Here is a 12,902-nt window from a genome sequence, read left to right as displayed (position 1 = left end):
AAAAGAGAGAGGAAAACACTTGGTACTATGAGCTCAAAGTAGAAACTACAGGTCAGGGAAGTCAGAGAAAGCTTCTGAGAGGAAGTGATGAACAATTGCGAGTTAAACATAAACAGAAATTCAGGCTACTCAACCTTCATACTCTGGTCAGAGGTAACAAACAATCTGTAAGAAAGAGCTGAATGCATTTGAAGAATTGAATGGGTTCATTATGACTTAAGCAGACAGTATGGGACGAGGAAGGCCAAAGGGTGAGCTCACAGTCTTGCTAAGAGCAGGGTCATTTCAGGATCATTGCGGCTTCCTCTTCTATAGTTACTCTTTATTGTTTTTGAAAAGATTCACATAACTTTAATTATTTTTATTTATCAGATACTATTGGCAAAATACTGTTTATTCATCAATATCAAGTACCCACCACATGACAGGCCAAGTACTGGGGATATGAGAGAAAGAACTCCAGCTGGCTTGCTCTTCCCTTTCAGTATTGCTAATAATAAAAATAAAATTATCTTTTCCATTTGTCTGTTATTACATCAGAGGGAAAATGCTGGAAGTTCTCCAATTTCAGGGGTATGGTGAGAGGTATGGTGAGGATAATTTGGCTATACAGACTAAATTTACTTTAGGTAGTCCAGAGGGTGGCCACCTCAAGGAGTTATTCAAGTTGACTGAAACTGAGATACAAACAGACTGTATGATGTCGGCAGCAGAGGAAGTTGTGCCACACATACATGTGAGGAAGCAGAGATAAGCAACGGCATCACATCTGAACCCCAAAGCCTGTAGCCACAAGAACAGGCATTCCAGAACTGCAGGCATTTGTCAAGGAATAACCTGCCCATGACATGGACAGCTTTCCATGGGAGTCCCGTGCAACAGCAGGATTTACTTTTTATTTATTTTTAGGTGAGGCAACTCTTGGTTGACCTCACAGATTACAAAGATTTTGTCAGTTTACAATCCCCTCTGTTTATTTATTTTTTTTTTTATGCCTACAGCACCTGGTCTCTCTAGGGGTCTCCCACCAAGTATTAACCAGGCCAACCTTGCTTAGCTTCCGAGATCAGCCGAGATCCAGCTTGTTCAGGGTAGCACAGCCATAGACAGGATTTACTTTTTAAATATGGTAGAGGTGCTACCAACAACAGAGCGACACCAGGAAGCCTCACGGTCATTGTAGCATGGACAGATCTTTGTTTTTATGATTTGCTCACCACTTCTAACACGTTTGCTGTGTTATTATTTCCCAAGTTGCTTTTCTTTTGGGAGCAGACTGAAAGGAGACAGACAACCTGTAGTGTTACTTCATTACTGCCCAAATACTGATCCTAGTGTCAACCAGATTATTAGCCAAATATTAGCCATCTCCTACCTCATTCATAATCTTCTATTTGCCAGAGAGATCTACCAGACCCGGAGCTGTCATAAAATCAACAAATGACTAAACATTAGAGCATGTCTTTTGTATCAACATTTTGGCTTGTGGCTTTAGAATATCCTCTCTGTAGAGTACATGACACGCAGCTCAGAAATGGGACCTTTCCTGAATGAGGGCATCAAAATGCATATGGAACATGAAAATATAATAGCGGATCATCTACCTCTGGAGGCCCGGTACTAAAGTAATGAAGAGGCTCAGAGATGTCTTATTTTCCTCACAAAGAATATTTGATATAAAAAATACACATTGCTTTTATAACCGGGTTTCACATAAAACTAAAAAATCTACAAACTATTTAATAACATGGTTTGCTAATGACCTTGGCCCCTATGCCCAACATTAAAAGAGCACAAAAATGTAAGCATTCTCTATTTGTCTCGATACATTAGATTAGGAGTAGTGAAGTCTGAAAAGTGATGCACACATTAATTATGCACAGTAGTTCAACATTACCTGAAAATATGGCTCTAGACAATCAATCTCACCTCCCTCCAATATTAAACTTGGTAATGTACATTTTAGCTTTCTTCTGGTCTTGAAGACTTTGAGGGAATCCAGAGAAGTTCTCAACAAGTCATCTGCTAAAATTGTTTTGCATAAAGCCTTTATATACAGGACCTCTGGCTGGATCCAGGGCCTGCTGCTCTAGAAGATATAAGATCTATAACATTTATTAAACAGCCCTCAGAAAAATTATTGTTACTTGAAAATATCTATCAACAACTACAATAGCCTACCCTTAGCTGCTGGGCACTGGGATCCCACTCCTCCCTCATGTTTGGAGGAAACATCCTTTTTTCTTACAAATTCCTTTTTTATTCTTACGAATTCTTAAAGACCCATTTTTAAGTGAAACCTCAAATAAATAAATAGAAACACTCTATTCTTTGAAACAGCAATTCCACTTTTAGAAATTTATCCTACAGATATATACTACCACTAGAATAAAAAAAAGTTACACCACATACACGTTTATTGTAGCATTTCTTTATAATAGCTATATAACATATATATTATATATAAAATATACATACACACATATTTATATAATAACATCCCAAAGGCCCATCAATATGGGAATGATTAAATAAACCACAAAAAAAATTTCCAAACCATGGAACTATTACTAGACCTTTAAGAAGAATGAGGTAGAATTACATGTGCTGACATGGAAAAGCGCCAACACGGTAAAAAAAGCAAATTGCAACACAGTGCATACTACTATCCCATTTGGGTTTAAAAGTTCTATTTCTAGACCTGAATAGATTACATTTAAATTAATAAATGTAATTATTCATTAAACTGTACCTTTGTTATTTATTTTTTTCTATACATATTTAACAATGAAAGTTAAAACCCCTGCTTATCATTTTTGGGTAAAGTCTGCTACCTGGCTTTTAGGAGAAAAAGTCCATCTCTTAACTCATTAAGCAGGAAAGCCACACTTCTAGATGCTTTCAACAACCACCTAACTCCACTGAGAGCAGTTTGTTCCAGTTGCCACCTGGAAAAAGCTAGCTGCAGGGCCGGATCCATGGTTGCAAACAGTCCCGTGGGTCCCAGGCCAGCACCACCAAGCACCCCTTCTCCAGCCTTTATTAGTCATGACAGTCTCTGCAGAAACCAGAGGATGGCCTGGGTGCAGGATTCCCTCCTGCTTCTGCCTTCAGCTTCTGGAAGGACTTTGCCAAGAGTGGATCTCAGCCCCATCTGACAGCTCCTGATAAACAACGAACCACAGCCCTCTCCCCACACTGCTGGGACCCCCAGTTGGGGGAGAGGCATCCCCAGGCGGGGGACGCACCTCCAGCCTCATCCAACAATTCAGCTCAGGAACTCTGGTCAGTACCCCACCAACGCTGCTATCTGAAAGCCAGCGGGGAAGTGAAGTTGGCTCCTCCTCAGAAAAAAAGGCTGGGGACCTCTGAATTACATCTAGTCACTAGGACATACAGGACAGCATTGTAACTCTGGAACTTCAAATAGCCAGCCCTCAAAGTGACAATGGAAAGAAAATGAGGCCCAGCAAGAGGGAGGACTGAAAGAGAAAGCAGCAAAGAACAGAAGGGAAAGGAAAAGGGAAGAAAGCTGTTAACACAGAAAGCGAGTTGGGGAAATGTAAGGATAAGATAGAGCATGGAGAGAGAGAAAAGGGACAACTCTGCCCCCTGCCAAGTTGAGACGACACACTAGAAAGGGGACTGGTCCGCCCCTCCCAACAAGCCTGACAAGGCCACTTACCAGACCAAGTCCCCCACCAGCACAGCCCCTAAAAGGCTGGCTCTGCCTGACACCCCCAACCTCAGCATTAGATTAAGCTTTGTGGGAAAGTTGAAATCTTGATGGCTTAGAAAGAGGCCCCTACAGCTTAATGTGCCGGCAATTTAACTAAGCACTCCTGGCTCCTGCCGGATACCAAACCAGCCCAGCTTTGCTCTACCATTAAAGCGCACCCTCCTGACCTTCAGAGGGAGCAGTAGCTCAGTCAGCACTGCGGGGCGGCTCTTAACGGACAAGACTGATTTTCACTACACACCAGAAGTACCACTCACACCTACCATGTGCGGCACCCTAAGAGACCATCTCCAAACCCAGCTTGCTCTCCTCAACTTTCTTCTCTTCGTTTTCATGGGATTTTAAAAGAAATAGGCATTACTGGACAATAAAAGTTAGGAAAAAAACAATGCTAGATGATAACTTTAGATTTCTGTCATTAGTAACATCCACAAAGAGCTGCTATATGTAGAAGATAAGGGGCTCAAAGTAGCATGGGATATTGATGAGTTTAAAAAAAAAATATCCTCCCATAAGCTGAAGGCAGAAGCAAGAGGGAATCCACCCTGAACTAAAACCTGAGTTTTCCAAGAGCATACTTGCACAGAAAGAACAATACACTATAGCATCAACGAAGTCACACCATCAGCAAAGGATCTTGAATTTAATATAGTATACAGTCTCACCACCACTCAGGCCTCCCTTTGGCAAAGTCACATCAAAATACCACTGGTTGGTTACACACTGACTGCACTTTTTTCTTTTTGGTTCCTAGATTCTTCACTCTGTCATTTTCCTGGTATTGCAGAGCCACATGAACTTTCAGAAGATGGAATTTCAGGGGCTGTCTCTGAAAGCCTGCCTATCCCAAACCATCCACTACCACCTACTACCATTCAAAAAAATTCATTATTAGTAAGTAATATCTTTGGTTGAAGGCAGGGTTTTCCCAAGTAGGGTATGCGGCGTGATTTGGAGGCAATGGACAAACGACTTTTTTTTTATTATTATTATTATTAGTTTCAAGTATATAGTATATTGGTTAGACATTTATATAGTTTATAAAACAATCTACCAAATTGCTCCTTCTCTCCTCTGGTTTTCCACCTAGCCAATATATTAATGCCAGGCTCCCCATCCTCGGGACCATCTATTAACTACTAATTTGTACTTCTTTAACCCTTCACCCAACCCCTCCTCCCCTGTCACCAAATTGTCCTCTATAATTGTCTGTTTGTGATTAGTTTGTTCCTTTTGTTCCACATATAACTGAAATCATATAGTATTTATCTTTCTCTGTGACTTATTTCACTCAGCATAACCTCTAAATCCATCAATGTCATAGCAAATGGTAGGATTTCATTTTTTTAATGGCTGAGTAATATTCCATTGTGTATATAAACCATAACTTCTTATCAAATCATCTGTTAATGAGCATTTAGGTTGCTTCCATATTTCAGCTATTGCAAATTGTGTTGCCATGAATATTGAGGTGCATAGATCTTTATGAATTATTGTTTTGGTTTTCTTTGGGTAAGTACCCAGAAGTGCAATTGCTGGGTCAAAAGGTATATCCATTTTTAATTTTTTGAGAAACCTCCAGACTGTTTTCCATAGTGGCTGTACCAATTTGCAATCCCACCAACAATGTACGATGGTTCCCTTTTCTCCACATCCTCACCAACACTTGTTGATCTTTGATTACTGGTGATAGCCATTCTGACAAGTGTCAGGTGATAGCTCATTGTTGTTTTAATTTGTATTTCTCTGATGATTAGTGGCCTTGAGCATCTTTTCATATGTCTATTGGCCACATGTATTTCCTCTTTGGAGAAGTTATCTGTTCAGGTCTTCTGCCCATTTTTTAATTGGATTGTTTGAATTTTTGTTGTTGTTAAGTTGTATGAGTTCTTTATATATTTTGGATATTAACCTCTTATGAGATGTATCATAAGTGAATATCTTCTCCCAGTCAGTTGTCTGTTTTATTGGTTTCCTTTGCTGTACAAAAACTTTTTAGTTTGATGTAGTCCCATTTGTTTGTTTTTTCTTTTGTTCCCTTGCCTGGGGAGATATATCCGAAATTACTGTTAGCAATATCAGAGAGTTTACTGCCTATGTTTTCTTCTAAAAGTTTTATGGTTTGGGGTCTTACATTTAAATCTTTAATTCATTTTGAATCTATTCTTTTATACAGTGTAAGAAAGTAGTCCAGTTTCTTTTTTTTGCATGTATCTGTCTAATTTTCCCAATACCATTTATTGAAGAGACTGTCTTTACCCCTTATATATTTTTACCTCTTTTGTCAGATATTAAGTGAGCGTATAGGTGTGGATTTATTTCTAGGCTCTCTATTCTGCTGCATTGATCAAAGTATCTGTTTTTATGGCAGTACTATGCTGTTTTGATTACTGTAGCCTTGTAGTGTAGTTTGATATCAGGTAGTGTGATACCTCCAACTTCAAACAACTTAATTTTAATAGTTATGCCTTCTATTTGTGGCAGGTGATAGTAGTTTCAATTTAAGGCAATAATACAGTTTCCTTTTTAAATAAATGTCATTTTTTTAAGGGTCGATTTAAAGAAAAGTGTTAAATATAGTACAGATGGCATGGAGAGAAGACAAAAATCACAAATGGCACACAAGTATGAGAAATACAGGTAAAGCATCCACTTCCAAGCCTCTTGCTTCAGAATGCAACTACCCCTCACTGGAGTTTCTATGACTGCCGCCAGATATCAAGGATCACCAAGGTTTCATTTAGCACTCAGCAGAGCGAGAAGGATGCAGAAACTGAATCAGAGATAGAAGAATCACACTGGCCTTAGAGACAGTGTTGTTGAAGAAGAAAGGCTGGAGGTGGAGGAAAAGAAGGGGAGTCTGGTGTCTCCAGGAAGCTAGCAGCAACAGGAAAGCAATAAGTATTAGGCTTAATGATAAGGACTCATGATATAGGTGCATTCCTAAAAAAAATTCCCCTCTTCACACATATTTTCCCCAAACACTCTGACCAAGGTCCTGACACTGAAAGCTGACTGGTAAAGAACTGGAGGCAGCATTAGAAATTTAACATGACAGAAGTTGAGCACCACTTCCCAGGAATTCTTCTCCCCAAATACCTTTGCAGTTCAATTGTGCCCCATCCCTACCCCCCTACCTTTCTTTGAACACTAACCCTGTGGTCAGATAATTTTCAGTTATGATGTATTTTCTAGGCCAATTCTCTTGGGACTAAGGATTCTTTAGCATGAATCATCAGAGAACTAATGATAGGCATCTATAAATCAAGCATCACTCCCCAATGAGTAAATTCAGGTAAATCAAAACCTCTTCCCACTATGACTACCAATATTCCCTTAAACCATTTCATTGAAAGGGTTCAGAAAAATATATATCATCTCTTGTTTTCAGCAAAGTCACACCACAGGCTTGCTGCCCATACAGACTGGATTCAAACCATCTGCTTCCCTTGTTTTAGAAATGAGGGCCCATCCCGTTTCCTACCTCTGGTTTTGAGGCCTAAATCAGTACTGATATTCCACACATGTCTCCTAAAAACTACAAAAAAAGACGTCATTCCAAGCTCACTTCCTTTTGAGGATCACTTAGTATATAGTGCACAAAGTGGTGTGAACCTTTTTGGCTAGAGGCTGAAGGGTCATCTCATAGCCAAACCCCTCGCTTCTATACTGTTTTTAATTGCTGACTCCCATTTTATAGCCAAGCCAAGACAATTAGTAGCCTTGGCCAAGCATGGGGAGCTCAAAGTCCTGGAACACAGCACTCAGCTCAGTCTGAGGAAAACAAGAAACCTCTCCTGTCAGAATTTCGCTTGAGTGAGAACTATGCCCAGCCAACAAATGTCAGAAATCTAAGAGGTGGATATTACAGTTCTGTAGAGTCCCTAGGACACCAGTAAACACTTGAATCTCTAGTTGACTAAGTAGGAGAACTGGTGGACTGACATAGGATAGGGGAATTTTAAAAGATACTATTTTCACTTCTTATTTAATTTAGTGAGCATTATTACCCACTTCTGTCTCTGATAAGCTTAATAAACTCCTTTAGGGTTGAAAGGATGTTGGGTCTAAATTCCTACTGCCTGCTAGGTTACTGGTTTACTCCAGGCACTCAGAGTCCGAAGGAGAGTGGGGAAAAATCTGAACCGATTTACATGTAAATACAAACATGCACTTACCCTCAGGCCTCCAGATAAGGATTATAGGCTAATTGGTAACCAAGCCCAATATTCCAGGAAAAAACAACAACAAAAATAGCCTAGGGTTTGAAGGAGGCTTTTATAAAAATTTAGAATGTCCATCTCTTTTTCATTTGACTACATCTCAAAATATATCATTCATCCAAGAATTAAAAGATTCTGCTATGAAGGAGCTCGGACTTCATATAAGCCTCTCGTTCTCCTTGTTACCTCTGGGTAGGGTGTACTAACCATTATCCTATTCCAAGGTCGGGGAATGTTTCAGTGCCAAGAAAGGAGGGCCCTGCCCAGGGCCTTGGGTGACAAAGGTGCAGGCTCAGACTGCTCCGTGGTGGGGTCTCTGGCCCTTACCCCAGTTCTCCCTCTCACCTGGGCCTAGTTCCCTCTAAGTTTCCCAACAGGGCAGGCAGCCTGGTGTTTATCAGAGCTGTGTTTAAGGAAACATACTTTTATTTTCCTGACAATGAAGTCTTAAATTCTCTACCATTGCCAAGGAAAACTCATGGGGGTGGCAGAGGTGGATGAAAGCAGAAAATTTCCCAAAACTCTTGGCCTACTTAACTGCCCTCACAACACACTGTCATGGTGTTTGGGGAAGTGGGGAGGCGGGCTGTTTCTTTCCAAAGAAAGCGGGATTAGTTGGCCGGTTCAAATATTCCCAGAGATTTAGAGAATGGTTAACAATCTTTTAAAAATGTGGCCAAGAAATCTAATATCCAGCAATTCTTAATATTATGGGGCTTCTGTAAAACCCCTTAAAAATCACTATCATAACAAGCCCTACCTCTGAACAGGTACACAACACAGGGGGAAAACTTTTTGGTAAGTAGTAATGTAGTAAACACACTGTTCAGGGAACCTACCTTAAGACTTCCTTTACAGAGAATGATATTACTGATCTGACTGGAAGTTCGCTCTCCCAGGTGCCACCACTCTGGATTTGCCCTCCCGAGTGCTGGTTTCTACATTAATGCATAAACCAGCTGCGGCCACCTCCCCAAGTTCTCAGCAATTCCCTAAACTGCCTTCTACTGTATAGAATCCCTGGAGGTCCAATTCTGTTTTCTGGAGTCAAACAAATAAGAAACAAATTGATGGTAAGGTTCAGCCATTTCATCTCCTCCCAGAAAAACAGAAGTTCCTAAGGTTCAATATAAAATGGACATTAGTGCCTTTTGGAGGAGGTGGAGGGAGCGGTTCCCAGAATAGGTAAATGTCAGAGCTAGGAAAAACCAGAAATCTTCAGTAATCAAAATATTTCCTTCCTGTTTCTCAGGAAGTTAAGACAAAATGGCCAAGTAACACTTATGCAATCTGATGCTGGGAAGCCCACCACTAGTTGAGGGGATGGGATAGAAAAGGGGAACTTTTTGTTCTACAGTGAACAAAGAACATGGGACTCCTTTCAGCTTGCCCGATGCCCATATTCTTTGGAAATTGATTACTCCTTTAATAACTTCCCCGGATTAAATCTCCTACCAGTCACTTGGGGTTTGGGTGTCATCCTGGGGATAAGAGGTGTTTGCAAGATACTCTGAAACCTCTGAAAGGCAAGTGCTATGGTCAATCCAGCCTCCGTGTGTACAGAGAGGGGCGAAGCTAGTCATTAAAATAGGAGTCATTAAATCTGGCCAAAGGAGACAAGTAAATAAGCCGCAGTTAGTGATTCTTTTATCTCACAAGAAATTTGTTTTAATCTACTAACAATGGCTGGAGTGTAGGGCACCTGGCTGCCTGCATCTCCATACGTTTGTTACAAATATTTCATAAGAAGGGTTCGCAGAATCCCATCACACCAGTTCTAGGGGTTGTCACCTCTCTCCCAGGCTGTCAAAACATCCTCTTCACTGTCTCGCCATCCCAGTGTTCCCTGTACGCCAATCCAGCCGACGCTTCAACGGCTCCTCACAGCACACAAACCCTCTCAGCTAGGCTCTCAAGAGTTTTTCCTAACCGGCCATAACCTAATTCTCCAAACTTTCCCCCCAAAAAAACAGCCCTAGCACTCGGTGCAGTCGGTCACAAAATCATCTTTCCTTCACCTTAAGAGCGCAAGGATCACGGTCTCCTTCCCCGGAGATCCCCTTTCCCTCCTACCCCTACACCGCAGCCGGCGAACATTCTCCAGCCCTCGGGTCTCCGCTTAGACTTCACCTCCCCCAACAGGTCTACTCAGATCTCAATCCACTTCTCTCAACCGTCAGGATTCCTTGTCGCCCGCAGCACCTTCTCTGAACAACCCCGGCCGCTGCTCCCACCCGCAGCGCTCCCGAGAGGCCTCCTGCCCGCCGCAGGCCCGGCTCAGAGCACCAAGTAGGTCCCCGGTTAGGGCCTCAGAAATCGCAGCCCAAGGCGAAGACATGTAGAAGCCTCCCGCAGACGTCCCCCGAGACGGGGTGTGGTGAGTCCCGCTCCGAGCCCGCGACTCCTCGAACCGCGAGACCCGCTAAACTGCGGAGCCCCTTAGTCTAACGCCCAGAGGCCGGACCCGCGGCGCGGGACGCTTCCTCCTCCCGCCCCCCCGCCCCCACAAGCCCCCGCTGGCTGCGCGGCGACCGGGAGCCAGAGGAACAGCCGGGGTGTAGGGGTGAGGGGAGACACCCGGGTGGGCATCAAGCCGGCTGCTGCCGCTCCCCTGGGGTCCCCAGCCCTCACAGGGGTCTGCACGCGCCCCCGCCAGAGCCGTCCCATCCCGCACCAGTGCCTGCCGGCTCTCCGGGCGCTCTCTGGGGAGCTCGTAGACGCGCAGGATCCGGGAAAGGCTGTGCCCGCGCCCCTCCCCCACGCCATCCCAGCTTGGCCCGGCCCGGGGCCGCTGCGCCTCACCTCTCCACCAACGGGCCGGGGACTAACTGGGTCAGGAGCTGACCGGACCAGGCGAGACCGCACACGACGCGCCGCACCTGCCTCAGAGTGAGTGAAGAGCAGCGGCGCCCCTGACGTCACAGCCGCCTGGAGCGCCGAGTCACCTGATCACCCTGGCAACGCGCGCGGGGCGGGGATAGAGGCGGAGTCGCAGCATGGGCCACGCCCCCAGCCTCGTGGCCCCGCGGCGGCGTGAGGAATGCTACCCAACCCCACGCGCCGCAGGCGCTGGAGTTCCGGCTCCCGCCTCCCTTCTCTGACCTCGGAGCTGGGATGGATGTACTGAGACGTCAGCAGACACTCCCCTAGGGTTGGATTAATTCTCCGAGACTCCAAACGGTCTCCGTCTCGCCGCTAGTGCAAGTATCTTGGAAGGCAGGGCCTGTGTCCCCGTGGTACCCCACTCAGTGCATGGCACGCAGGGTTCGCTGTGGGCTGTTTACTCTTCGTATCTTCTCGGCCTAGACCCAACTAGGTTCGGGGGTGCTTTACTCTCCAGGCTATACCTGAGAGGACTGGGGCTGAGGCTCATTCCTGGATTGTTCTCTGGCAACTTCCCCCCAGTAAACCTCACAGTGAGTAATGCAGCCTTTGTTGGAGAAGGTAAAGACTTCATTCATTCAGGAGAGGGGAGAGGAGGGGCTGAATCCCAGGCCCAGCCCTCCTGTCCTGAAGGCCTCCTCCATCTCCTAGTTCAACGGAGAGAGAAATCATTAAAACACTCCCAGATCAAAGCATAGGACAAGCCTGCAAGTCCTACTTGCAAAGATTTGTTTTTCCTTTTAGAAGTCGATTTTCCCTTTAGATCCTTCTCTTGTTTGCTATAATCATATGCCTACACTTCTGTGGCTTTCCAGTCTCCAGATATAGACCATCAACTTCAAAATAAAAATTTAACACCCCATAGTGGTCCCAGTTTGAGAGTCTCTGCTTATTTCACCCTTTCACTTCTTGCTGAGTTTCATTTATGTTTTACTCTACTATGCCCTGCACTGATATGGAGGTTTCATATATGTTGTTCTTCTCTCTCAGACTATGGGATTTTAGACCAATCAACTTCTAATGAGCACCTTTTGGTGCCTGACAATGGGCAACGCCAGCGTGATTGACACGATTCCTTAAGGTCACAAGTTTATGTGTAGTGTGTCTTATATCCAACTACTACCTGTCTTGTTTATTATTTACTTAATAGTTTTCTTTAAGTGACTTTTGTTTTTATACATTTATTTTTAAAAGAAACGTGTATAAATGGGGAGAAAAGACAATTGCAAAAGGTAGAGAAGAATCCTGGCTCCAGCCAGAGTTATACTAATAGGGGGGAAGAGATTGAAAACAGAGTCCAGGGCCCAAGGGGCAGAGATTAGTGGGCAGGAAGATGATGGGGGCAGGGCAGGGCAACAGACCTGGGGTTTTTGGCAGATCTGAGGAGGGGAACTCCAACTGGAGGTCAGGAAGAGGCAGGGGAACATTTGGGCCAGAATGGAGGGGAAAGTGCTGGGAGCAGGGAGAAGGGGAAGGGATGAAGAGAAAGGAGAACAGCTGGGGTTGGGTTTGGGTGCGGAGTTACTGAAAAGGAGGGCTAGGTATGGCAAGACCTAGGAAGGGGTGTTTACAGCATTAAGGGAAGGGAGGCTGAGAGATTACAGAAGTGAGGACTGTGGGGAAGGAGGGGCAGATGGAGAGAATCTGGTGCAGGCTGACATTTCTGTCTCCTCAGGACCAAGCAATAGGCAGTGTCTTTCAGAGGCTGGCAGGGGAGTGCAGCATTGCCTGTGAGCCTCTGAGGAGAGGAGGTCATTTACACATACCCCCAAACCATCACCCTTTGCAGAACACTGGTGCAGAAGGAAGAGCAGAGGCACTACATTCATAACTATACTCTGACATTAAGACTTTTTGGCTGGGAAATTTTTGAGGCCCTTGGGGGTAAGCACATGCCTGAGGCTCTAATCTGAGCAAGGCAAGGTAAGGGTGGGGGTGAAAGGCAGGGATAACTGCCTCAGAAGGGAGGAAAGCTTCTCATGGCAGCTGGATATGGCAGCTGGGACATATGGAGGCTGGCTGTGTTGAGGCAGAAGAGATGATAGGACATGTTTTCA

At 44.2% G+C, this 12,902-nt stretch overlaps 1 long non-coding RNA gene across 1 annotated transcript in view; it reads right to left on the bottom strand.

Annotated features, from left to right (window-relative positions):
- LOC120581397 (uncharacterized) overlaps window positions 1-10,900 on the bottom strand; it is a 54,464-nt gene extending 43,564 nt beyond the window's left edge. The window contains exon 1 of the long non-coding RNA XR_005647260.1: window positions 10,765-10,900. This is a non-coding gene — a long non-coding RNA (uncharacterized LOC120581397). The remainder of the gene's footprint in view (window positions 1-10,764) is intronic.
- Between the last annotated feature and the right edge of the window lie 2,002 nt (window positions 10,901-12,902).

This window comes from Pteropus medius, unplaced genomic scaffold, assembly GCF_902729225.1.
Source record: "Pteropus medius unplaced genomic scaffold, Ma_sr-lr_union100, whole genome shotgun sequence".
Lineage (NCBI taxonomy): Eukaryota > Metazoa > Chordata > Mammalia > Chiroptera > Pteropodidae > Pteropus > Pteropus medius.
This window is presented reverse-complemented; position numbering and strand designations above follow the sequence as displayed.